This window comes from Cheilinus undulatus, linkage group 10, assembly GCF_018320785.1.
Source record: "Cheilinus undulatus linkage group 10, ASM1832078v1, whole genome shotgun sequence".
In the NCBI taxonomy this organism is placed as follows: domain Eukaryota; kingdom Metazoa; phylum Chordata; class Actinopteri; order Labriformes; family Labridae; genus Cheilinus; species Cheilinus undulatus.
This window is the reverse complement of record NC_054874.1, coordinates 34,155,823-34,180,260: the sequence shown is the minus strand read 5'-3', so window position 1 is coordinate 34,180,260 and position 24,438 is coordinate 34,155,823. Positions and strand designations below refer to the sequence as shown.

Genomic DNA, 24,438 nt, shown 5'->3' with positions numbered 1-24,438 from the left:
GATGGTGGGGGTAACTAAAGGAATGGAAAAAATATCATCACCAATAAATGATTTAGAGAGAGAAACAGTCTGGATGTAAAATAGTTAGGTTTATTATAAAGTATTTGTACTCATGATCTTTTAGATTGTGATCAAGAGTTCCAAGTATGCAGAGACAATTCTGCCTCCCATGTTTTATTCATGTGATCATATTCATCTAACCACTTGACAGCTTTAGGCTGCTTCAGATACAGGTCAGTACATTCAGAGAACCACTAGATGGTAGCAAAGACCAAGTCATTGTTCCTGTGCCTGATACTGTGTATGTGCAGGCACAGGGACTTGGACAGGGTCAAAATGTTTGAAAGACATTGGAGTATCACTTACAAGTGGATTTATTTGACTGTGACTAATGTCAATTAAAAAAAAAAACATCAATGTTAGGATGAAATATATTGTTTTGATTGACAAATGGGATTTTTGCTTAGTCTGTTTGTCTGCTGTTTTCTCAGTGAGTTTTGAACCTAGACAGACAAAAGAGATACTGCTGGGATCTGAGGAGTGTCTGCTTTCATTTGAGGGGTCGTTTGTGTCACAGGCATAAAATATAAGTTACTGAGGGTGCTTGGTTTGTAGGAAAGTACTGTTTGTATCTGTCTGTTCATCCATGAATATAATGTAAAATAAACTGAGAGGAGATATCAAAGAATTGAGGAAAATTATGAAACAAACTTGTACACATCTGTATCTCTGTATTATCTCTTCTGTCTTTCACACTAATGATTGCAACAGTCTGAGAACAGTTAATGCTTTCAGCCACTCAGTCATTTTTCTCCTGTGGAGTGAGTGTGAACAAGAGGAAGAGGGAGTGAGGCTGCAAGCGTGCAAAAGAGAAAGAGAGAGAGAGAGCAACTGAGCCAAGCAGAGCAGAAAGAGGAGCTGTGAAGCTGACAATCAGTGATTTGTTCATTTTTTGGAGTTTCAGGTTTTCAGGGCTCATACCTCATGCTCATGTGGTTTTATTGCCAAAGTAACAGCAAGCTCTGGAAATTAATGAGGGGATCCCCTTCTGTTTCTGTGAAACTGTGAGTGTTGCAAAACCCACATACCCCATGGGAGCAGCGAGCCTTGTTGCTGGCACCCAACAGTTGCCATATATCCGTGGTCGCGAAACATCCCAACGTGCATTGGGTTGCGAGGGCCCATCATCACTGCTTGCAGCTTCAATTATTTATTTTTATTGAGTTTTATTTCTTTAATATGTTTTTTTTTTATTTATAACGTATTGTCCTTTCTGATTACATCTATACTGTGTTTACTGTTTATTCTAAGCTAAAAATCTTGTACTGATAATCTTTCATGTGATATATAATAAATCCAACAAAACTGTCATGAATGTGTTTTTTTTTTTCTGGTTTCATTGATCCATTGTTATGCTGATGTAGTTAATCCAAAATCTTCTTAATTTTCAAAATGATTGGGAGTTAATGGTATAGTTGCTAATGGACCGGTAAAACGGCATATTATACATATATTTTATATATTATTATTATGTATTATTTGACAAAAGCCACTATATATACAGTACACACACACAAACACACCCACACACACAAATATATATATCATGGCTTATATGGCACTCTGAAACTGGCTTATGCCAGTGCTAATGACGCATATGGCCAAACTGAAATGGCACATGGCAAAACGGAAATGCCATATGGGCAAAATGAAATGGCACATGGCAAAACCGAAATGGCACATGGCAAACCTGAAATGGTATATGACAAGGATGATGGCGGTTTGCACTGTATTCCACTGGTAATGGCGTATTTGGCGCTTTTGAAGAGGACTGTGTCAGTGGGACTGGCTGATGTCACTGGTCACGATCAACCATGTAGTGGTGGTGGAAAAGTAGAGGAATGACTCTTAAAAATGATGTGCAATGAGTTTCAGTTCTGATTCCTCTCTTAGCAATTTCTCATCTTTCTTTCGATATGAATGAGTTTATTTATTTTGTAGCCTAATAAACCTTTAAAATTTTGTCACTGTTGATAGACATGATAAAAAAGATAAATGCACCAACGATGCCCCCTACTGGCAGATATCTGATTGTGTAAATAAAGCACAGTCTTTTAATACAGTGGATATTTCAGTGAAAAAATAAATATCATCTGTACATACACCTAAGGCCTGTCCCTGCCTTTATTATTAATATTATTACTAACAATTGCAGTAGAATTAGTAGGTGTGGTGCTGACTGTGGCTTATATGGCACAACTGAAATGGTATATAAGAGGGATGATGGCGTTTGGCACTATCGGGGCTTTCGAAGACGATTGTGTCAGTGGGAATGGCTGATTTCACTCTGTCGATCGACCATGCAGTGGCGGTGGAAAAGTAAGAGTAAAGAGAAAAAAACAGTATTAATAATATACACCCCTTTATAAAAACATAAGTGCAAGTGTACGTCTAGCAATTTTATATACAGCTTTGATTACAGCACGCATTTGCTGTGGCATTGTTTCGATAAGCTTCTGCAATGTCACAAGATTTATTTCCATCCAGTGTTGCATTAATTTCAATATTGATGATGGGAGAGGCTGACCACTGCGCCAAGCCTTCTCCAGCACATCCCAAAGATTCTCAGTGGGGTTAAGGTCTGGACTCTGTGGTGGCCAATCCATGTGTGAAAATGATGCCTCATGCTCCCTGAACCACTCTTTCACAATTTGAGCCCAGTGAATCCTGGCATTGTCATCTTGGAACATGCCCGTGCCATTGGGGAAGACAAAATCCATTGTTTAAGAAATGAGAAGTTACTCATTGCATCAGCTGGGGTTAAATAACTTGTTGCCAACTGAAAGATAATCACCATGCAGTAATTATCCAATAGGAGGCTCGTACCTATTTGCTTAGTAAAATCGAGGTGGCGACTTTTTTTTTGGCCAGGCAGTATCTGTGTGTATATATATATATATATATATATGATGAAACGAGTAGAAAACGAGTAGGATCGATGTTTTCTGAGCTGGACGAATTTATGGAGAAAAATGCACTCAGTGTTAATACAGTGAAGAAATCAATCATAACACACCTTCAGTCCCTCTTGGAGCACTTTGACAAGTATTTTCCAGAGGAAATCACTCCGGAGCAATACGACTGGATAAGATCACCGTTCACTGTTGCGAGGACATCTCATCTGACATCCAACCCGGAGGAAGCACTGGTTGAACTGTCAAGTGACCGAACCTTACGGTCAGCCTTTAACACCATGGCGCTTGTGGAGTTTTGGATTTCCGTGGAGAGGGAATACCCACAGCTTTCCAAGGCAGCGATGGATGTACTGATACCCTTTGGCTCTACTTACTTGTGCGAAAAACATTTTCAGTGATGACTTACATGAAAAATAAATACAGAGCACGGCTAAACATGGAGGATGATCTTCGGGTAGTTGTCTCCAAAATTAAACCAAGAATGGACTTGCTCTGCTCCATGCATATTGCCCATCCATCTCATTAGGTGAGTGTTAGAAATTACAGTGATTTGTTAAAGTTACAAAAAGAATCTTAATGTTCTGCACATGCCAGCAGTAATGTAGGTGTGCGCTCTTTAAGCATACTGATGCATGTTTGTTAAACATTGAATAATGACAAAGTACTGCTGTTCATACACAAGGTTTCTTGTATACTGGTTACATAAAATAATATTGAAGGTGTTCGACTTTTGCTCTTTTGTGTTAGGGCTTATGCATGTGTTTGCATACGCCTTAATCTGCACGTCTGTGTGGTTGTATTCTACCTCCTGAGGTGGGCTGAAAAGTCTGGGGATGATGACATTCAAGCAGAAATTCAAGATGTAGTTCATGAAATTTAGTCGATTACCAACACTGGGCTTTTCTCGCTCTGAAACCTCAGTTTTGACATACATGGAGACTTATAACAAATTCCCATCCTCTGTGAACATGAGACATATTTCTGATCCAGAACATCAGTTTAGATGACATTCAAGAAGAAACTCAAGATGTAGTTCATGAAAATTGATAATCATCAGTCGTTTACCAAAACTGGTCATTTCTTGCTCTGAAGCCTCAGTGTTCCTTTGTGAACATGAGACACATTTCTGATTCAGAACATCAGTTTAGATGAATTTCAAGCAAAATGGAAAGATATAGTTCATGAAATTAAATCATTATCAGTCTTTACCAAACTGGGCTTTTCTCGCTCTAAAAAGCTGACTTTTGACATGCGTGTTGAAATATAAACAAAAATCTGTCCTCAAAAAACCCACATTTATGCTCAACCCGGTATCACAGCAAAGCATGTAATAGACCCGCCTGTCCACTGGAGGATGCGTTTCATTGTCACGCTTTGCCCCTCTCAAGCGTTACACACGCATGCATCTACCTAATCTTTACTATGGGTGTACTTTAGGTCACGTGACTGTCGAGTTTATCCCCGTGTGAACAAAAAACATGGCGGAATCCCTTCTATTTTCAGTGGAAATTGCTTTATTTTAAGATAGCTTGTGGCTTTAGCTTCACTTTGATAACTTTTCTAGTGACATATATACACTTAATTTTCATAGTACCCATTCAGTTTATGTACACGATCCATAGTTTTTTCATTTCGACGTACATTCTTTCAGGTCTCTTTTGCTATTGCTATGGTGGTAGCTAGCTACGGATGCTATTAACAATGAATCGTAAAAGAGTTGATGTCGCGTCACAAGTTTCCCTTTAAACTAGTTACGTGATTTATGTATTAATAAATTATTATTATTATTACTATTGTTATTACTGATAAAAATATTATTAATTCTTTACATTTGAATAGATGGATGCTGATGCTTTTACACATTAATTTCTGTAAGAATCACAGCGGCTTCATTGCACGACAACGCACACTGACAGCTGACGTGAAGATGCAATATATAGCTGAAATAATCCTTTTCACAATGTTTCTGAGCCTACTCTTTTCTGATTAAAAAAAATGTCTAAAAAAGTGGGGTCACAGATTCTGATAGGAGCGTTGTTGCCGTCACAAAATGTGACCTTACTGGACCTGCATTATAATGCGTTTAAAAACCTAAATAACTGTTCTGTGGGTCTTTGTCATCCTCTCACATTGGTCTGGACTCAAGTTTTCCTATCATGGATCATCACAGAGTCAGAAACACAGGGGTCACAGAATCTGATAGCAGCATTGTTGCCATCAGAAGATGGCAACTGCATTATAATGCATTTAAACACAGAATAAAAGTTTTACAGCTCTTTGTCGTCCTCTCACATTGGTCTGGACTGAAATATTCCTATCATGGATCATCACAGAGTCAGAAACACAGGGGTAACAGATTCTGATAGCAGCCATCTGAAAATGTGACCTAACTGTATCTCCATTATAAGGTATTTAAACACCTAAATAACTGTTCTGCCGGTCTTTGTCATCCCCTCACATTGATCTGGACTCAAGTTTTCCTATCATGGATCATCACACAGTCAGAAACACAGGGGTCACAGATTCTGATTACAGCAGAAAATGTGACCTTACTGTACCTGCATTATAATGCATTTAAACACCTAAATAACTGTTCTGTGGGTCTTTAATCTCTCACATTGGTCTTGACTCAAGTTTTCCTATCATGCATCATCACAGAGTCAGAAACACAGGGGTCACAGATTCTGATAGTAGCCATCAGAAGAAGTGACCTTACTGTACCTGCATTATAATGCGTTTAAACACCTAAATAACTGTTCTGTGGGTCTTTGTCATCCTCTCACATTGGTCTGGACTCAAATATTTCTAACATGGATCATCACAGAGTCAGATACACAGGGGTCAAAGATTCTGATAGCAGCATTGTTGCCATCATTCTCTTCTGCAGTGACACGAGGAAAACCATCAAGCCACTTGAATAACGCACTCTCTATCACTTCAGGGGTTGCATAGCACTCCTTGAGTCTTGTCCAGGACAACTTAAGTGCAGCTTGAAGATTAGTGACATAGACCGCTCGTATTCTTTTGACATGTTCAGATGACTCCTCTCCTAGCCATATTACCAGAAGATCTAACTCCTCACTGGCTGTCAGCTCTAAGCCCTGAGTGGCATTAAGGAAGGAGGACTGCATGCCCTGACGCTCTCAGGCTGGTCATCAAATTTGGTTAGGCCTTTTGTTACCAACTTCCTACGAGCCAGATATTTAGCAAAGTCTATCATGGTAGCAGCTGGGGTAATTGGAGAATGATCTGGATAGCTTCTTTGCCTGAATGAAGGGGAACCTAGTTGTTTGCCCATAAAGGAAGGTTGAGGGTGTGAGCTGGACAGCTGTTGTGTATGGGGCTGTGATGGAGGTAGGTACTCACTCCGTTGTGTGTTTTTTGGCATTGTGAAAGAGACTTCAGATTGGTATGCAGGACTTAACTCAGGAGCCTCCTGCTTTGTCGATGGCAGTGTGCCTTTAAAGCAAGGAGAGGCTGGTACCTCTATAGCAGGCATAGTAGGTGTCATGTGGGCCTGATGATCCAAATATGCCTCTATCCGTTCTCTTACTACTTGTGGTGAGACTTTACTCTTAGCGCTGAGCATATCATCACATTCTGCTCCAGCTGCAGCCTCTAAAACTTCAGCCTTGGCAGCAGCTGCCACTTTCTCCAGTTCCAGTGCCTCTAAATCTGCTTTTTAATGTAGCTTTCTCTAAATCCAATTTTGCTCTTTGTTTTTTCAACTCCAGCTCCTTTTGTGCAAATGTGACCAGAGTGTGGACAGTTTCAGCCTTAGCTCTAGCTTTAGCGGCAGCGCTAGCTACTGAACTTTTGGTTGAAAACAGGCTGGATGCTGATGACACCTTTTCATCTTTCTCTTCTTTTGCCTGGGGTTCCATAACTGCACAGAATAAATCCCTCTGATCGTGGCATTTCACTGTACTGTTCTATCTATGTGTTGTTCTTCACTTAGCGTTAACATAGATAAACCCCTTTTCAAGAGCCAGGAAGTGAGCGTGCTTGCTCCTTTAATGACTTCTTTGAAACAGATATGTCAGGATGATAACATTGAATCGTAGTGAAACTATAAAGGAAAACACAAAACAATACAGTCATCTCTCGTGTTTAAACAACCAATTAAAAACTTCCACTGACACAAAAGTCATCTAAACAAATGCTTAAACATGTGAAAAGTAAATAAAAAAAGCCTTTCAGCCTTGGCTTTCTGAAGGATCCACTGACAGGATTACTTTGGATTCCACATGTACACCTCACAGATGCTATCTTGTGCTCTGACTGTATTCCTGTCATGTCTATAGGTTTTATTTGGTATCTTATTTTTGAATTCTTTCTTCCTTGTTTCTTGTCTTGTGCTTCCTGTGTTATTTTGTTACTCACCTTGTGTCTCGTGTCAGATTGCCACTTCCTGCCCATCCCTGTCTCCCGCGTCTGTGATTACCTCATGTGTCTCACCTGTGTGCGATTGTCTCCCTTCCCCCAGAGTACTTAGTCTTCCCCAGTCCTTCCCTGCCACTTTGTCTTTTTCCTCGTGATAGCTTACTTGCATTCTTCGTGATACCTAGTTAGATCTTGACCCAGTTTTGTACTTTGACCTAGTTTTCTCACCTGCTGTTTTTTGGATACCTTTGCCTGATTTTTGGATTCTGTGTACCGACCTTTTTCTGATTAAACAAACTTTGAATTTGCCTCTGAATGTCGAGTCTTGCATGTGAGTCCTTTGTTTGGTTCAGTGTAACAGTACAAACTGGCCACAAATGGACTCAGCAGACTCAGATCCCATGCACAATGCCATCCAAGTGCAGGGCAAGCGCTTAGCCATCCAAGATGACCAGATCAGCGCCCTTCAACATCACATGCAGAAGTTGAGCAAGTGACAAGAAGCGGTGATGGCAGATTTTGGCAATCAACTCAGTTTCCTGGTCCAAATGGTGCAGAAGGTGTCGGCTCAAGCTGATGAAGCTGAGCAGGTATCCAGCGCTCCTCCTCCTGTCCCGGTTGAACTCACCCAGAGTGCGGCTCTTACTGTTCATCCACCTGTGGCTCCTCAGCTATCCAGACCAGAACGATTCTCGGGAGATTCTGGTGACTGCAGGGCCTTCCTGACCCAGTGTGAGCAGCATTTCGAGTTGCAGGCTGCGGCCTTCCCCACCGACCGTGCCAGCCTTCATCAACTCCCACCTGACGGGAAGGGCGGAAAGTTTGGTGACTGCGGAGTGGAACCGTAAGCCTCAAGTTTGTGACACATTACAATCTTTCGTCAAGGCTTTCTCTCAAGTGTTTCGACACACAGCTCTGGGACGGGAGGCGGCCAGGGCTCTGGTCAGGCTGAAGCAGGGGTGCAGACGGACCGCTGATTATGCCATTGAGTTTCGCACCCTCACTGCTGAAAGTGACTGGAATCCCACTGCTCTTTGTGATGCCGTTTTGGAAGGATTATTCGAAACTCTGAAAGATCAGCTCGCACCCTTAGACTAACCCCAAGATCTGGACTCTCTTATTGCCCTGGCAATCAAGATAGACAAGCGCCTGATAGAAAGAGAAAGAGGCAGGACACACCTCTCCACCACACCAGGGGCGGTCACTGACCTCTGACATCCCTTCAGCCTGGATTAGCCACACAATTAGAGACTCCCCAGCATCCCTGGCTGCCTCAGAGGAACCCATGCAGCTGGGAAGAACCCGTTTAAATCCCGAGGAAAGTCAAAGGCGAGTGAGAGAGGGCCACTGCATCTATTGGGGTCAGCTGGGACATTTGATAGCTCACTGCCCTCAGAGATCTGCTAACTTTAACAAGGTGAGACCTTTCATTAATAGAAATCTAGTGATCTCCAATCCTGCTAGATTGCAGCCTCATGTGACCATAGAACTATCTGATGGACTGTTTAAGTTACCTGTGTTTATTGACTCTGGATCAGATGCAGATCTAATTAAGGGTGAATCCCATTTCTACCCCTTAATTCTTCCCCTTAGCCCTTCCCCTTCGTCTACCCCTTCCCCCTTGAAACAGAGTGGTAAAGGAAGGGGTGAAAAACTTCCCTGAAGAAACGAGACGCCACTTGATTGCAGTGTAGTGATAGGAGTAATTAATATGCCAAGCCACCAGGCGGCACCAAGGTAATGTTTATACCTGTGAGCTACTTATATTGTCAACACTAGATAATGCAAGTGAGTAGTAGAAAAAGACAGCACTGGCTGTATGTGTTTACATGGAGACATTCAAAAGTAAAGGTCAATAGAACCACGTATCTTTCATGTTTTAAAGAAAAACATAACATGCAGTTCATCATCACACATTGCTGTTAAACAGCTGCATCATTGGAGGTGACTATAAAACTTTGACCATCTCCTTCATACTTCTCCACTTATTTATACAATTAACAACCCTCGTTTACATGTGTGGACACCAAAAATACAATAAACTTAAATCCTCAGTAGCTAAAGATTTATTATATGAGAAAACAAAATTGTTGTCTTTTCTATAATCATTTTGCCGAAAATATTTTTTCATTTATGCGCCTCCGTCGTAAACTGTTGTGCCATTTCGCAATTGAACGCAGTGCATGGAGGGGAAATTCATCATACCCCTTGGTTTCAAGTGTGGTCCTGAAAAATCTTCATTTCAAGGGCTATGGATAGATCCCTAACTGATGCTCCTGCTATCCTTCCTAACTCCTGTTTTGTTGGGGCTTTTAACTGGGACCTTGAAAGTAAAGTGATTGAGGCTAACAGAGTTAATGCTCCCCCTGCTGGTGTTTCGCCTAATGCCTGTTTGTCCCCTCTGAGTTACGCACGCAGGTTATTCACTGGGCACATTCCTTTCGTGTCTCCTGTCATCTTGGAGTGAAAAGGACAATGTTTGTTGTTAAGCAAAGGTTCTGGTGGCCTGCAATGGAGAAAGAGGTAACTGAATATGTCTCAGCCTACCCTGTCTGTGCTCGTAATGAGGCATCTCATCAGCCCCCTGCTGGTCAACTACATCCGCTACCTGTGCCACACCGGCCCTGGTCCAACATCTCGGTGGACTTCGTCACAGGTCTCCCAGTCTCAGAAGTTAACACTACTGTCCTGACAGTGGTGGATCGTTTTTCTAAAATGGTGCATTTCATCCCTATGTCCAAGTTGCCTTCAGCCAAAGAAACAGCTGAGGCCTTGTTGTATCACATTTTTCATCTTCATGGTTTTCCCAGGGACGTGGTGTTGGACCAGGGCCCACAATTTGTGGCACAGTTCTAGAGGGTGTTTTGTTCTTTGATCAGAGCTTCAGTCAGCCTCTCTTCTGGACACCACCCTCAAAACAATGGACAAACAGAGCGTCTTAACCAAGAAATGGGGACTGGTCTGCGCTGCCTTGCCTCTCCTGCTTCGTGGTGTAAACAACTCATGTAGGTAGAGTATGCACATAATACTTTACCTTGTTCATCTTCTGGACTCTCTCCCTTTCAGTGTGTTTTTGGATATCAGCCTCCCCTGTTCCCTGCTCTGGAAAAGGAAGTTGGTGTGCTATCCACCCTTGCTCTGGTGAGATGATGCAGACGCATTTGGGAGAGAGCCCATCAGATTCTGAAACATAACTCAACACTCTACAAGGAGAGGGCTGACCGTTGACAACGTCCTGCTCCTGTCTACAGGCCTGGCAGAAAGTTTGGCTCTCTACCAGACACCTCCCTCTGCGAGTAGAAGCTTGGAAGCTCGCCCCCAGGTTTGTGGGTCCATTTCCTATCTCCAAAATTATTAACCCTGTGTCTGTGAAACTGAAGCTCCCTAGGCCTATGCGAGTCCATCCCACATTCCATGTCAGCCAGGTGAAGCCAGTCAAGGAAAGCCCTCTGGTCCCTCCATCCAAACCCCCTCCTCCTTCCAGAATGATAGATGGTGGCCCAGTCTACACGGTCCAGAAATTTCTGGCTGTTCGCAGGAGAGGTCATGACTGCCAATATCTTGTGGACTGGGAAGGATATGGCCCAGAGGAACATTCTTGGGTACCTTCCAGCAACATTGTCGATCCAGGCCTCATTCAAAAATTTCACTGGGATCCTCCCGGTGAACCTGGGCTGTCAGGAGCCATTGAAGGGTGGGTACTGTCATGTCTATAGGTTTTATTTAGTATCTTATTTTAGAATTCTTTCTTCCTTGTTTCTTGTCTTGTGCTTCCTGTTTTATTTTGTTACTCACCTTGTGTCTCGTGTCAGATTGCCACTTCCTGCCCATCCCTACCTGTGATTACCTTGTGTGTCTCACCTGTGTGTGATTGACTCCCTTCCCCCAGAGTACTTTGTCTTCCCCAGTCCTTCCCTTCCCTGCCAGTTTGTCTTTTCCCTCCTGATAGCTTACTCGCATTCTTCATGATACCTAGTAAATGGGAAGTTTTACTCTGCCATTAAGTCACTATATCAAGCACCTGTTGCCTGTGTTCAGGTCGATGAATATACAACAGGATGGTTTCGGCAACAGTATGGTGTTAAACAAGGAGATGTTTTGTGCCCAACATTGTTCTCTATTTACATAAATGACCTAGCCTCACAGATTAAAGCCTCTGACATTGGAGTTAGAATTGAGGATCAGAAAGTTGGAATATTATTATATGCGGATGACGGAGTTTTACTAGCTGAACATGAAGAAGACTTACAGATAATGCTGAAAATTGTTGCAGAATGGTGCTTGAAGTGGAGACTTGTGGTAAACCAAGACAAAACACAAGTAGCGTATTTTAGGAAAAAACCTGTTGAAAGAAGCTCTGCTGTTTTTAATTTAGGTTCATTGGTGCTGTCATACAATGATCATTATAAATATCTTGGTTTGACATTAGATGAACACATGACTTTTAAAGAAGCAGTGAGTGTTCTCTCTCAGTCAGCAGGTTGAGCTTTAGGATCAGTATTAAACAAAGCTAAACATTGTGGTAATCTTGGATTTCAAACTTACACAGAGCTCTTTAATTCATGTGTATGCCCAGTGTCTGACTATGCCTCTGGTGTTTGGGGGTCCCAGGAGCACCAGAGCTCTAACTCTATACATTACAGAGTGATCCGGGCTTCCTTGGGAGTTCACAAATTCACATCAGTCCTGGCTATGAGTGGAGACATAGAATGGGAGCCTCCAAACATCAGACACGAATGTGAAATGCTGCGGCTTTGGAATAGGCTTGTAAGAATGTCTGATCAGAGACTCACTAAAAAGATTTTTAGCTGGGATGTTTCTAATTGTCACCCCTGGGCCAAAGAACTGAAAATTGTCTTTAAAGCAAATAAAATGTCATTCATCTTCCAAAACAAGTTAATATGTGACATCCAGGACATTAAGAGTTCTATGTTTTCTAAGTATAGACAGAAATGGTCTGTCGATATATGGTGTGACCAAAACTTTGAATGTATTGTCTTATGAAGAATAGCTATGATGTAGAGTGTTATGTGAAATATAACCTCACTAGAAGACAGAGATCATTATGTGCACAGTTGCGCTCAGGAACTTTACCCCTGGCCATTAGAGACTGGTAGGTTTAATGCCATTCCAGGGGAAGACAGAGTGTGTTTATTGTGTAACTTTGGTGAAACTGAGAACGAGATTCATTTTCTGTTTTACTGTCCAATTTATGATGATTTAAGGGACTTACTTTTCAGGAAAATTTCCTTGATTAATGCAGACTTTTTCTGGTTTGATGATTATGAAAAAACTTGAGTTCTGTTTCATAAAAGGTACTTTTGCCATAGCAGATTTTATCTGCAAAGCTTGGGAGAAAAGGCAGAGTTTATTGTTTACTACTGAACTGAGAAAAGATGACTCAACTTCGTGATTGTTATGATTTATTTTATTTTATTAAGTAAAACACTGCAATTGTATTGTTTGGGTGTCTTATAAACCCATGAGGGCTAGGCACTTTTTGTGCATGTCACATAAATAAAGTATGATCTAATCTAATTTAATCCTAGTTAGATCTTGACCCAGTTTTGTACTTTGACTTAGTCTTCTCGCCTGCCGTTTTTTGATACCTTTGCCTGATTTTTGGATTCTGTGTACTGACCTTTTTCTGATTAAACAGACTTTGAATTTGCCTCTGAGTGTCGAGTCTTGCATGTGAGTCCTTTGTTTGATTCAGTGTAACAGTTCCCTGACTTTTGTATTACAACTTCCTGTTTCCTGTGTTTTTCTGCCTTTAAAATAAGAGCCCTATATTCTTTTCAAATTAACAAACACATACTTTAGAATCTTAACTTGTAATTCAACATGCAAAACAGATGAAGGGCAGAACAATTATTATTATTATTATTATTATTATTAGGGCCCGAGCAGCAACCTCGGAGCGAGGACCCTATTGAAATTGAAGGAGTTCTTTCTTCTTCATTATTATTATTTGTCCGACACTTCGACCTCAATTTTGGGGGCCTTAAACCCCCTAAAAAGTCCTGGATTTTTGCTCATCTTGTCAGGACCCGCGAAAAATTTCGTATTCTGGTGGTCCCAGACTTTGCTCTCCAAAAACGGCCTCTAGGGGGCGTGAAAACCAACAAATCAGGAGCCCCGCCCACAAGTTTGTCCCACATGCATGAAAATCGCTACACATGTATCATGACTAGACGAACAAAAAATCCTCTTGGAGCCATCCTCTAAAATGCACAGGAAGTGAGATAATCCCCCAAAACTGGCCATTTTGGCCAATTTTTGGCAAATTCGCAGTCCTCGCATCTGGAGGATCTCGTCCGAAACCACTAATCTCTTAGGCTCAAGACTGGTATTTCCTGAAACTACACAAGATGGAGATGTCTCGTTGTGCTCTTGGTGAGTTTTTGAGCGGAGGCTGGGAAGTTCTGTGGCCCCAAACTTTGATGACAGTATTTTTCATCATTTTTCACCCAAAAAATGGTGTAAAAACAACAATTATTGGCCATAACTTCTCATTGCTTACACCAATCATCACCAAACTTCTCACAGATGATCACCCATGGAGGGTCTATCAAATCCTGCAACTCCATCAGAAACAATAGCTCCGCCCCCTGATGACATCACAATGTTGAATTTGCCACTTTTTCCACTTTTCTCACTTTAAAAATTCATCAAAAATACACCTTTGAACTTAGGCAGTTAGTCTTTGGTCTGCACATGCACCATCATCCCACCTACAAAAATGCAATTTAGACCCATGTCAAAATCCCAACAGGAAGTCCACCAGGGTCATTGCAATTTCACAATAACACCTTCTTTTTATCTCTCCCAAAATGGTTTAACAGTCATAACTCTGGAATACATCGTTCTATCTTACACACATTTCAAGTGCTTCATCACAGTCCAGGCTAGAACACATTCATGCTTTAAAATTTTCAAACATTATAGTGCCCCCTATGGCAACACATAGCCCTTGTCACATTCCAGTACCTACATGGTTGGCCGAATCAAGCTGAAATTCGCTCTGGTTGTTCCCAAGGAGTTAACGTCATACATATGCAAGGGAAAAAAATTTACGTGAAAAGGCATGGCCCTGGCGATTTTTTGTTCGCCATGAAACAGGAAGTACAACTTTCAAGGGGTTGCGAAAAGTCTGACGCCATCAAACTTGGTGAAAAAATTCTCTCTGGCATGTTGACATTATTGGTGGGCTCTTTTTTAGTAGGCGTGGCCTATTGGCTCAGTGGCGCCCCCTACAAATTTTCAAAAATTCAGCCCACCCAGCTGGTTCAACCCAGGCTTATGAAATGCGGTGTGCATTGAGGTCATCATCAGACCTACAAATAAGCAATTTGGACCCATGCCCAAATCTCAACAGGAAGTCCAGTAGCTTCATTGGATGAAACAGGAAGTAGAATTCTCAGGGGCTTGTGATATGTGTAGAGCAATGAAACTTGGCAAAAAGATTTTCCTGAGCATGATGACATAAGTCATGTGATGCATTTGGGTGGGCGTGGCCTATTGGCTCAATGGCACCCCCTACAAAATTTCAAACATTCAGCCCCCTCAGCTGGTTCAACCCAGGCTTATCAAACTCGGTGGGCATATAGGGCGTGGTCAGAGCTACAAAAAGCCTCTTGGACCCATACCGTAAATCAAACCGGAAGTCGGCCATTTTGGATTTTACAATTTGCTTTTCGGAAATTTAGGGCCCATATTTGAACGAACTCGTCCGAGGGATTTTATCTGACTGACTCCAGATTTTTTTTACTTAGACTAGACAACCTTGAGACCCTACGTTGCGCTCTGCGTGAGTTTTCACCATACGGTGTTGACATTATTGGTGCGTTAACTTTGACCACTGCGTTTCAAATTTGCAAAAATTACTCCCCCCCGCTGGTTCAACCCAGGCATATCAAAATCGGTGTGCATATATGTCATCATCAGACCTACAAAAAAGCTATTTGGACCCATGCCCAAATCTCAACAGGAAGTGCAGTAGCTTAATTGGATCAAACAGGAAGTAGAATTCTCAGGGGCTTGTGATATGTGTAGAGCAATGAAACTTGGCAAAAACATTCTCATGAGCATGCTGAGATAAGTGGTATTCATTGTGTAGGTGGGCGTGGCCTATTGGCTCAATAGCGCCCCCTACAATATTTCAAAACATCAGCCCCAAAAATCGGTTGAACCTACCATTCTGAAAACTGGTACACATATGTATCATGACAAGACCTACAAAAAATCCTCTTGGGGCCATCCTGTCAAATGCACAGGAACTGAGATAATCAGCAAAAAGTGGGCATTTTTTCCCATTTTTGGCCAATTTGCAGTCCTCGCATCTGGAGGATCTCGTCCGAAACAAAGAATCTCCTGGAGCCAAGACTGGTATTTCCTGAAACTAGACAAGATGGAGATGTCTCCTTGTGCTCTTGGTGAGTTTTGGAGCGGAGGCTGGGCTGTTATATGGCCCCAAACTTTGACAACTGCGTTTTTCATCATGGTGTCAAAACAACAATTATTGTCCATAACTTTTGAGTGCTTACACCTATCATCACCAAACTTCTCACAGATGATCGCCCATGAAGGAGAAACAATGGAGTATTGATAACAGTTTGATTCTTCTTCTTCGTCTTCTTTTTTTTTTTTTAACCACACCTGACTTTTATTACAAAAACAGCAGTTTTAACCACAATGTTATCCATATTTTTTGTTCATATATTTCTATGTTGCAGTGTTAGAAAGTATTTACTGCATTTCTCACCATATTCCATAAATCTTGTTTTACCTTTATGTACAATTGATTTTATCTTATGTTGAGGTGCCTCATATTTTTTTCCATTTAATGTACTAATTGTGACCATTTCAATATGATCAGATTTTTCATCCAAATGGATTCTATTAACACACATCATGTTTTATAAGGTTCATTCTATGTATCGTTATCTTTTAGTTACAAACACTGACATGTCTTTTTAAACGCAACTGATAATGCTTCAGATTTGTATGATCAAGGTGTGCCATGTCACGTATTGAAATGGTTGAAACATGTTTTTACTGTAGCCCCGCTCTGTTTAAGAGGCTAGTAGCAACTCTTACATTATGTGTCCAATGGTTATAGAGTTTTACATGCTGTATCATACTGCCCTGATTGCTTCTGCATATAAATATATATATGTTCTTTGCCATCCTGCCTCCTACTGTTACACGGCAGTATTGAGTCATACACACAATGCTCTGTGGCACTTTTTTCTGTAGCACAATGCCATTCGTGGGATGCTCTGCAATACTGCCGTGCTCAGCACGCTGCGCAAGTTTGCCGACATCCCACCGTTACCACATGCCCCGAATTGCATCGCACCCTGAGTTGCACAGGGGTGCGAGGGCCCTCCAGTGCTGCTTGCACCCCTAGTTATCATTATTATTATTATCATGATTATTATTGTTGTAGCAATGAGTGCATAGTGAAGTAAAATAAAGATGTGATACACTATTAAATTGAAAGTTTTTTTTTGAAGAGCATTAAAATGTACAGTTTGAGTCAGAGTTTGACAAGACACTGTGTGTAAGCATTGATAACCCATTCGGTACAAGAGGAGTTTAAACATTTCTGAATAGACCGGAATGCTTCGCAATTATGACTTTCAGCTGTATAAAGGACATATTTTCCATTCATATATTTTCCCAATGTTTTTTTTTTTTAGTGTAAAATCTCATCATGTCTCATGGGCTAAAATCTCGTCTTGTCTCATGAGATTAGCATCTCATCACACCCCTAATAGGACTGGTTAAAAATATGGCCACTCTACATAGCAACCTTTGCCATCGGTGTGTAAATGTGAAGTGTGATCTGTGGTGTAAAACCGCTTTGAGTGGTCTGTTGACTAGAAAAGCACTATAAAACCTCAAATCTGTTTACCATATAACAAACTTGGGCTTGCCCATCTCTCAAAGCAACCTCAAAATTTTAGATACACCATGCCACTGACCAGACCAGGTTTTAGATGTTTTTTGAGGCAAAGCAGATTTCTTGTTTATCAAGTTAAGCACATGCCACATTTGGGCCTGACTCTTTGTTTAAGGCCCCCTCCACACAGAGACTTTTTCGTTTTGAAAATGTTTTCTAGGAAATATCTGCGTAAGCACAGAACCACTAAAAATGCTGTAGTGCATATGCCAACCCTGTATGTGGCGCTGTATTGCTGCCACGGAAATGCACCAAAAGAGAGAAGATCACACAAAACTGACAAACTTTCTTCAAGTTGCCCTTTTGGTTGTTCTCAGCGTTGGATTTAAGAACAAATGGTGTAGGCGTTTCGCGGTGGTGGTAAAGGAGCATCAGATTTTGCGGTAAAAGCCATAACAAGCTCAGCAGCTTCTGCAGCACGAACACAATTCTGCAATCCACCGTTGTTGTTTTTGCTGGACCCACGCAGGCGTGTTAAGAGAGCTACACAATGTGTGATGTATTCATTTCAAGAATACATCACACATTGCGTCCACACGGTTGGCCATCTACACAGAGATGAAATGGTAGTCATTTACAGATTTGTGCACTCTGGAGCCCGTTTTCAAAAAGTATCATTTACAGTCACCAAAAATGCCATGTCTGTGTGGATGATACGACAAAAAACTTTTGTGCATACTCCTGAATTCATCTCTGTGTGGACGGGGCCTAATGTTTTGTTCATACCAAGTGCGAGTAAATTTATTCACGTTAGTGAATTACATGTAAAGTCAATGTAAAGATGTAAGGCGGCACGAATCATGCAAATACGTAGTGCATATTGCATGAGTGATTCGTGCTAATGAGGCGAATTCGTGCCGCCCATTCGCTTCATCGCGAAGTACTAAATTTCAGTCATAAAATCATTCACAGATTCAGCAGTCCTGATACATGTTGCTGTCTTGTTAAACGCAGATTGAAATAGTTATATCTAAGGTAAAAAAAAAACTACCTTTCATTAAGTTAATAATTACTCATTCTAAGCCCAGGAACTACCTCCTTTTTCCCTGTAGATATAGTGTCTTATTGCTATCAAGAGCTTTATAGATTAGCTATTTCTGGATCTGTGGACATTACTCTGTTAAGAATAGGCTACCAATTATCAGAACTTCCTATGCGTGGTGCCTAGAGAAATGTACCTTTCAAACAAGAAATGAAATTAGTTACCAAATATTTCTATTAGCATTCAGAATTTCATTATAATAATAGGACAGGTATCAAAGCACTGAAACAATTTTATTATGGTGATCACATGAAATATTTAAGTGCAGGAAGTTTTCTCCTTGGTGCTGTGGCTGTCTCTTAAAAGAGCTTTGGTGATGTGATGCTTTTTGCACTACATGTTGAATTGCCATGGGACTGCTCCTGCTGAGAAGTATGCCATGAGGTTTTCAGATTGCAGTCATTATATCCAGGATGATCTTGCAGATGGAGGGAACACTGAGCCAGAAGCTGCTAGCAATGGTCCTGAAGAAGTCATCAGTGGCAGGATATCCATAACAAAAAAAAAAAAAAAAAAAAATGTAATGTAACTCAGTAGTAGAGAAAAACTGTAGATGAGGGTCACCATGAAGTAGGATCATTGTAATATTACATGTGTAAATGACTGCACATGAGTGTCCTCATGTCTTCTGCTGTAAATTGGTAATGGTGGTGTTTGAAATCAACAAGTCACTTTTATTTTTCCATTCATCTGGGTGAGATAATTGCCTGCCTCTGATTATGTTAATGTGGTTAATGAGATTACATATGGTCTTATCCACCTAAATGACCAGACAATAGCAGAAAGCAGCTTAAGAGATTTTCAAAGTTTTATGTCATACAAATTAACTTTACAAAGTGAATGAAAAGAAAGGTGTATGACGGTAGCTTGTCGACCTCTTGATATATTATTTTAATTTTCAAATCACTGCATTAGGGTGTTTAAGTGCTTTAACCCCCCCCCCCCCACATACAGTGCTTAACAAATTTATAAATTTATAAGACCACCCTAACCCTAACCAAAGTAAGGTTTATGCCACAGCTGCCCTAAATTAACAGCATTAATAATTACCAAAATCATTTTTTATGTTTCTGCAATGGTTAATACACTAATATGATATTTTTAATGCTAAAATATAATTATTATTGTTATCCATGAATTTTCAAATTCACTGATTTACAAAAAATATAAAAACATAGTAAAACACGTTAATATTTCTTGATTAATATGTCAAATTATAGTTGAATGACTGCGCATGCGCCGGATGTGTGAGGACGCTGGCGTGTTTGTCGCCGCTTCACAATCCTAAGAAAACTGTCTGCTTTCGCTTAACATCGATTATTTCTTGTAGTTCTGCTGTTCCTCTGCTGTTGCTAAACCATCCAGTTGAGCGCTGATTGGTATCAGTTAGCTCTAACTTTGTTACAATGAACCTTGTGTTGTCATCAGCTGAAGTACTCACCGCCCCACAGCTGTTAGCGTCCTCCAGCTAACCTCTAGCCCCCTGTCTTAGCAAGTGTCCCACCGGAGCTCCGACTGTGCTTTTCCCCTTCGAATCTTGACCATTCTCTCCTGACCACCTGTGGATCTTCCATCAGGTTTTCCCAGCTAGACACCTGTGAACCGTAATTCCTCTTGGATTAGCTGTTAGCTCGTAGCCGCCGATCAGCTGTTTTCATCCTCCGGCTAACCTCTAGCCTCCTGGCTTAGCTAGCGACCCACCGGAGCTCTGACTGTGCTCTTCCCCTTCGAATCTTGAGCATTCTCTCTTGACCACCTGTGAATCTTCCATCAGGATTTCCCGGCTAGACGCCGGTTTAGCTGTTAGCTTGTAGCCAACGATCAGCTGTTAGCCTCTGTGGGCTAGCGGCTAGCTAGCTAGCAGCAGCCTGCTCCCACTGCTTCCTCGCGCAGCTAACATGGTGCTCCTCAAATACTCGCCCCAGCAGCTTCTCAACCTCATCTCTTTCTCCACTCTAACCTGTCTTACAGACATTAAATCCCTTGGCCTTCTGCATCGTCCTCGTTATATCCACAGAGCACAGAAACAAAAGTTTGTTTACTCCAGCCATGCCGTCCCCACAGTCCAGTCGGACCGGCGCCCTGCCCTCTCGACGACGTCATCACAACAAACCACACGTACAGCTAAGTAACCTGAGACCTCTGAGATGCACCAACGTCCCTCCCACTCCCCTCTGCTTATCATCTTCAAACATTTCCACAACATTTATGCTGCAAAATGCCAGTCCATAAACAATAAAGCCCACCTCATCCATGACATCATCACAGACAGGAAAGTAGACTTCTTATGTCTGACTGAAACCTGGCAAAGCCCAAACGACTACTTCACACTAAATCAAGCAACCCCACCTGGCTATGTGTATATCCAAAAACCTTGCACCACTGGTCACGGTGGGGGGCTGGCTGGGATATATAGAGAAGATTTCCAGGTTAAGGAGCTACCAGCACCCAGCACCTCAGCTCTCGAGTGTCTAATCATCTCTCTCACTGGATCAGCTCCGCTTCAGATCGTCCTCATCTACCGGCCTCCCAAAGCAACTACCACCTTCCTATCTATCTGACCTGTCTGAGCTCCTCACCTCTGTCTGCTCCAGGTCTTCCTCCATACTTCTCCTTAGGGACTTCAATATCCACATTGACTCCACCAGCTGCACACTCACCTCCGAATTTCTATCACTACTGGACTGCTTCAACATCACACAGCATGTCCAAGGACCCACCCACTCCAAAGGTCACACTGGTCTCACCCCATTCATTCCACAATGCCTGAACCTAGCCATCTCAGATCACCATGCTGTTTTCTTCTCTATCCCCTACCCCCTCCCCAGACAGCTTACAAAACGCAACATCACTTTCCGTAACCTCAAGTCAATAAGCATCCCAGCCCTCATGAACATGTTAGCTACCAACCTGACCACTACACACCCTATAATCACAGTTGATGCCCTGGGGAATCACTACAATACAGCACTATTCCTCAGCCTGGATTCTCTCACCCCTCTGAAGACTCGCTCAGTCTCCTTTACCCACCCAGCCCCCTGGTACACTGCTGAACTCCGCTCCATGAAGGCTTCTGGCCAACAGCTGGAGAGACTTTCTAAAAAATCTGGCCTCACCGTCCATCTGGAGGCCTATAAAGAGCATGTGCGCTCCTACAAAGAAGCTCTCTCCAGAGCAAAGTCCAGCTACTATTCATCCCTCATCAGTGACCAGCAAAACCATCCCTGGATGCTCTTCTCCACAATAAATCGCCTTCTCCACCCCATTGACAACCTTCATCCCCCAGCCAACTTCGACCGCTGCACTAGGCACCTGCAGTTTTTCCAGGATAAATGTTGCCTCCATCCAGCAGCAACTTTCATCTGGACCTCAAACTCAGGATTTCACTTCACATCAGGACACCGCTCCTCCGCCTCACTGCAGTCTTTCCTGCTTCACACCCGTGGACACTCTCCAAGTGGCCGAATGGGTCAAGAAGGCCAAGGCATCCACCTGCTCCCTCGACCCCATGCCCACACCACTGGTGAAAGCATCTCTGTCTGCTCTGTGCCCCAACATGGTAGACATCGTCAATACCTCATTATCATCTGGAATTGTCCCCTCATCCTTCAAAACTGCCTCAGTAACACCCATCATCAAGAAGGCTGGGTCAGACCCGGAGGACCTCTCCAACTATCGACCGATCTCCAAGCTTCCCTTCATCAGCAAAATTCTCGAAAAAGCAGTCGCTGCCCAACTCCAGCAACACATGTCCAACCATGAGCTCCATGAACCTCTTCAATCAGGATTTCACACTCACCACAGCACTGAGACCACCCTTATCAAAATAACCAATGACCTCCTCACAGCTGCAGATTCTGGACACATCATCCTCCTCATTCTCCTTGACCTAACCGCTGCCTTCGACACAATATCCCACACCGTCCTCCTTGACCGCCTGTCTCACCATCTTGGCATCACTGATACAGCTCTCTCCTGGTTTCACTCATATCTCTCACAAAGAAAACAGTTTGTTACCATCGGCACCTCTCACTCATCCCCCGCCCCAGTTAACCAGGGCGTGCCTCAAGGCTCTGTTCTTGGACCTCTCCTTTTCACCATCTACATGCTTCCCCTTGGACAGATTATTCACAAATACGGTCTCAGCTTTCACTCTTATGCAGATGACACCCAACTCTATCTCAGCACCAAACCATCCACTCAGCTCCCTCCCCACTCCCTGGTAAACTGCCTCCACGACATCAAAGCCTGGATAACCTCTAACCAACTCAAACCCAACAGCAATAAAACAGAGCTCATGGTGGTGGCCCCCAAAGCGATGCTGCAGAAGGTTGGAGATCTCATGCTCGATGTGGGCGGGACCTCCATCTGTCCGTCCTCCGAGGTCCGAAACCTGGCGTCATCCTGGACTCCACCCTCTCCTTCCAGTCCCACATAAAGTCTGTCATCAAATCTGCCTTCTATCATCTCAAGAACATCTCCATACTCCGACCATCACTCCCTGATTCTGTGGCTGAAACACTCATTCATGCTTTCATAACCTCCCGCCTGGACTACTGTAATGGAGTCCTGTCTGGAGTTCCCAGCAAAACCCTGGACAGGCTTCAGTACATCCAGAACTCTGCAGCAAGAGTTCTCATCCGCGCTAGACCCTGGCAACACATCACTCTGACCCTCATCCACCTCCACTGGCTCCCTATCAAGTCCCGTATCAACTACAAAGTAGTCTCCTCATATACAAATCTCTCCATGCTCTGGCTCCCCAGTACCTTTCTGATCTTCTCCATCCATACACACCATCCCGCAACCTTCGATCTTCAGACACCGGCCTACTTTCCATGCCCAAAACCAAACTCCAAACCTATGGAGACAGAGCCTTCAGTGCTGCAGCTCCCACCTTCTGGAACACTCTTCCTGCAGACATTCGTAGCGCTCCATCTCTGGACATTTTCAAGAAACGTCTCAAGCACCACCTGTTCACCACAGCCTACAGTCTTCACTAAACCACCCCTTACACTCATCCTACCCCTCACATACTTTGTCCATGTATATGTGTTTCTGTAAAGCGTCCTTGGGTTTCTTGAAAGGCGCTATATAAATTCAAGATATTATTATTATTATTATAGTTATTTACTTGCATTCCTGAACAGAAAAATTTGTTTTAGTGGTTGAATGTTATGCTTGATTAATTTCTGACTTCTCAGAGAAGCCCAGTGAACTGGCTCAAATTTGGGTGAATTCAGTTTGAAATCCTTCATTCCTGTTCAAAATGGTAAAATGTGGAGAGCTTACTGAAAATGAAAGAGTCCGCATTAAATGGAGTTAATAATTTAACTTAAGTTCAGGAGCAAGGCCACACCAAAAACACACCCTCAATCACCTGACTAGCCTACTTAAACACAGCCATCCCTCTCCACTCTGTTTGTCTCAGAGTCTTCAGACAGACAGACTGCACCTCACTCTCAAGCGTTGGAACGCTCTAAAACACTAATTAATAAAAGAGATCTTACCATGGATCCCGAACTTTGTCTTCACGATTCAGACGAGGATCTGTATGATGATCTGTACCAAACATGCTCATGGAGGAACAGCAGCCCCCAGAATCGCAGCCCAACTCAGAACACAGCCGGGAGTCACAGCGAAGCCACCTACGCTCAGTGGTCAGCGTGCCTCACCACCTTCACCCAAGATCACCGAACACAATACCTCAGACTCCTAACAGGTATCAACCTCCATCTCCACCCTTAGCACGACAGGGAACAGGAAGACGCCACAGATACAGACGCTGGCTTCCCTCTCCCCCTCAATGGTCTCACGTACCAGCCGCCGGTCACGCAGTTCAACACAGCATTTCCTCATCACCGCGGCAGACTCCCAGCCTGCGACTGGACCATCGCCCACCTCCGTTGCACACTCAAAGCCAAAGGCATCCCATTCAATTGCAACGATAACAAACCAACTTTATTCTGGCTATACTCCTCATCCAACGCCACCACAAAAACAACAGAGGCTCCAGCACTTCCGGCTTCTCCACCAGAACCAACCACAGTGACGGACGTCAGGTGTGACGT

At 42.7% G+C, this 24,438-nt stretch overlaps 1 pseudogene; it reads left to right on the top strand.

Moving 5' to 3' along the window:
• The first annotated feature begins 9,921 nt into the window (after positions 1 to 9,921).
• On the top strand, positions 9,922 to 23,208 carry LOC121516137 (annotated as a pseudogene).
• Positions 23,209 to 24,438: the final 1,230 nt, after the last annotated feature.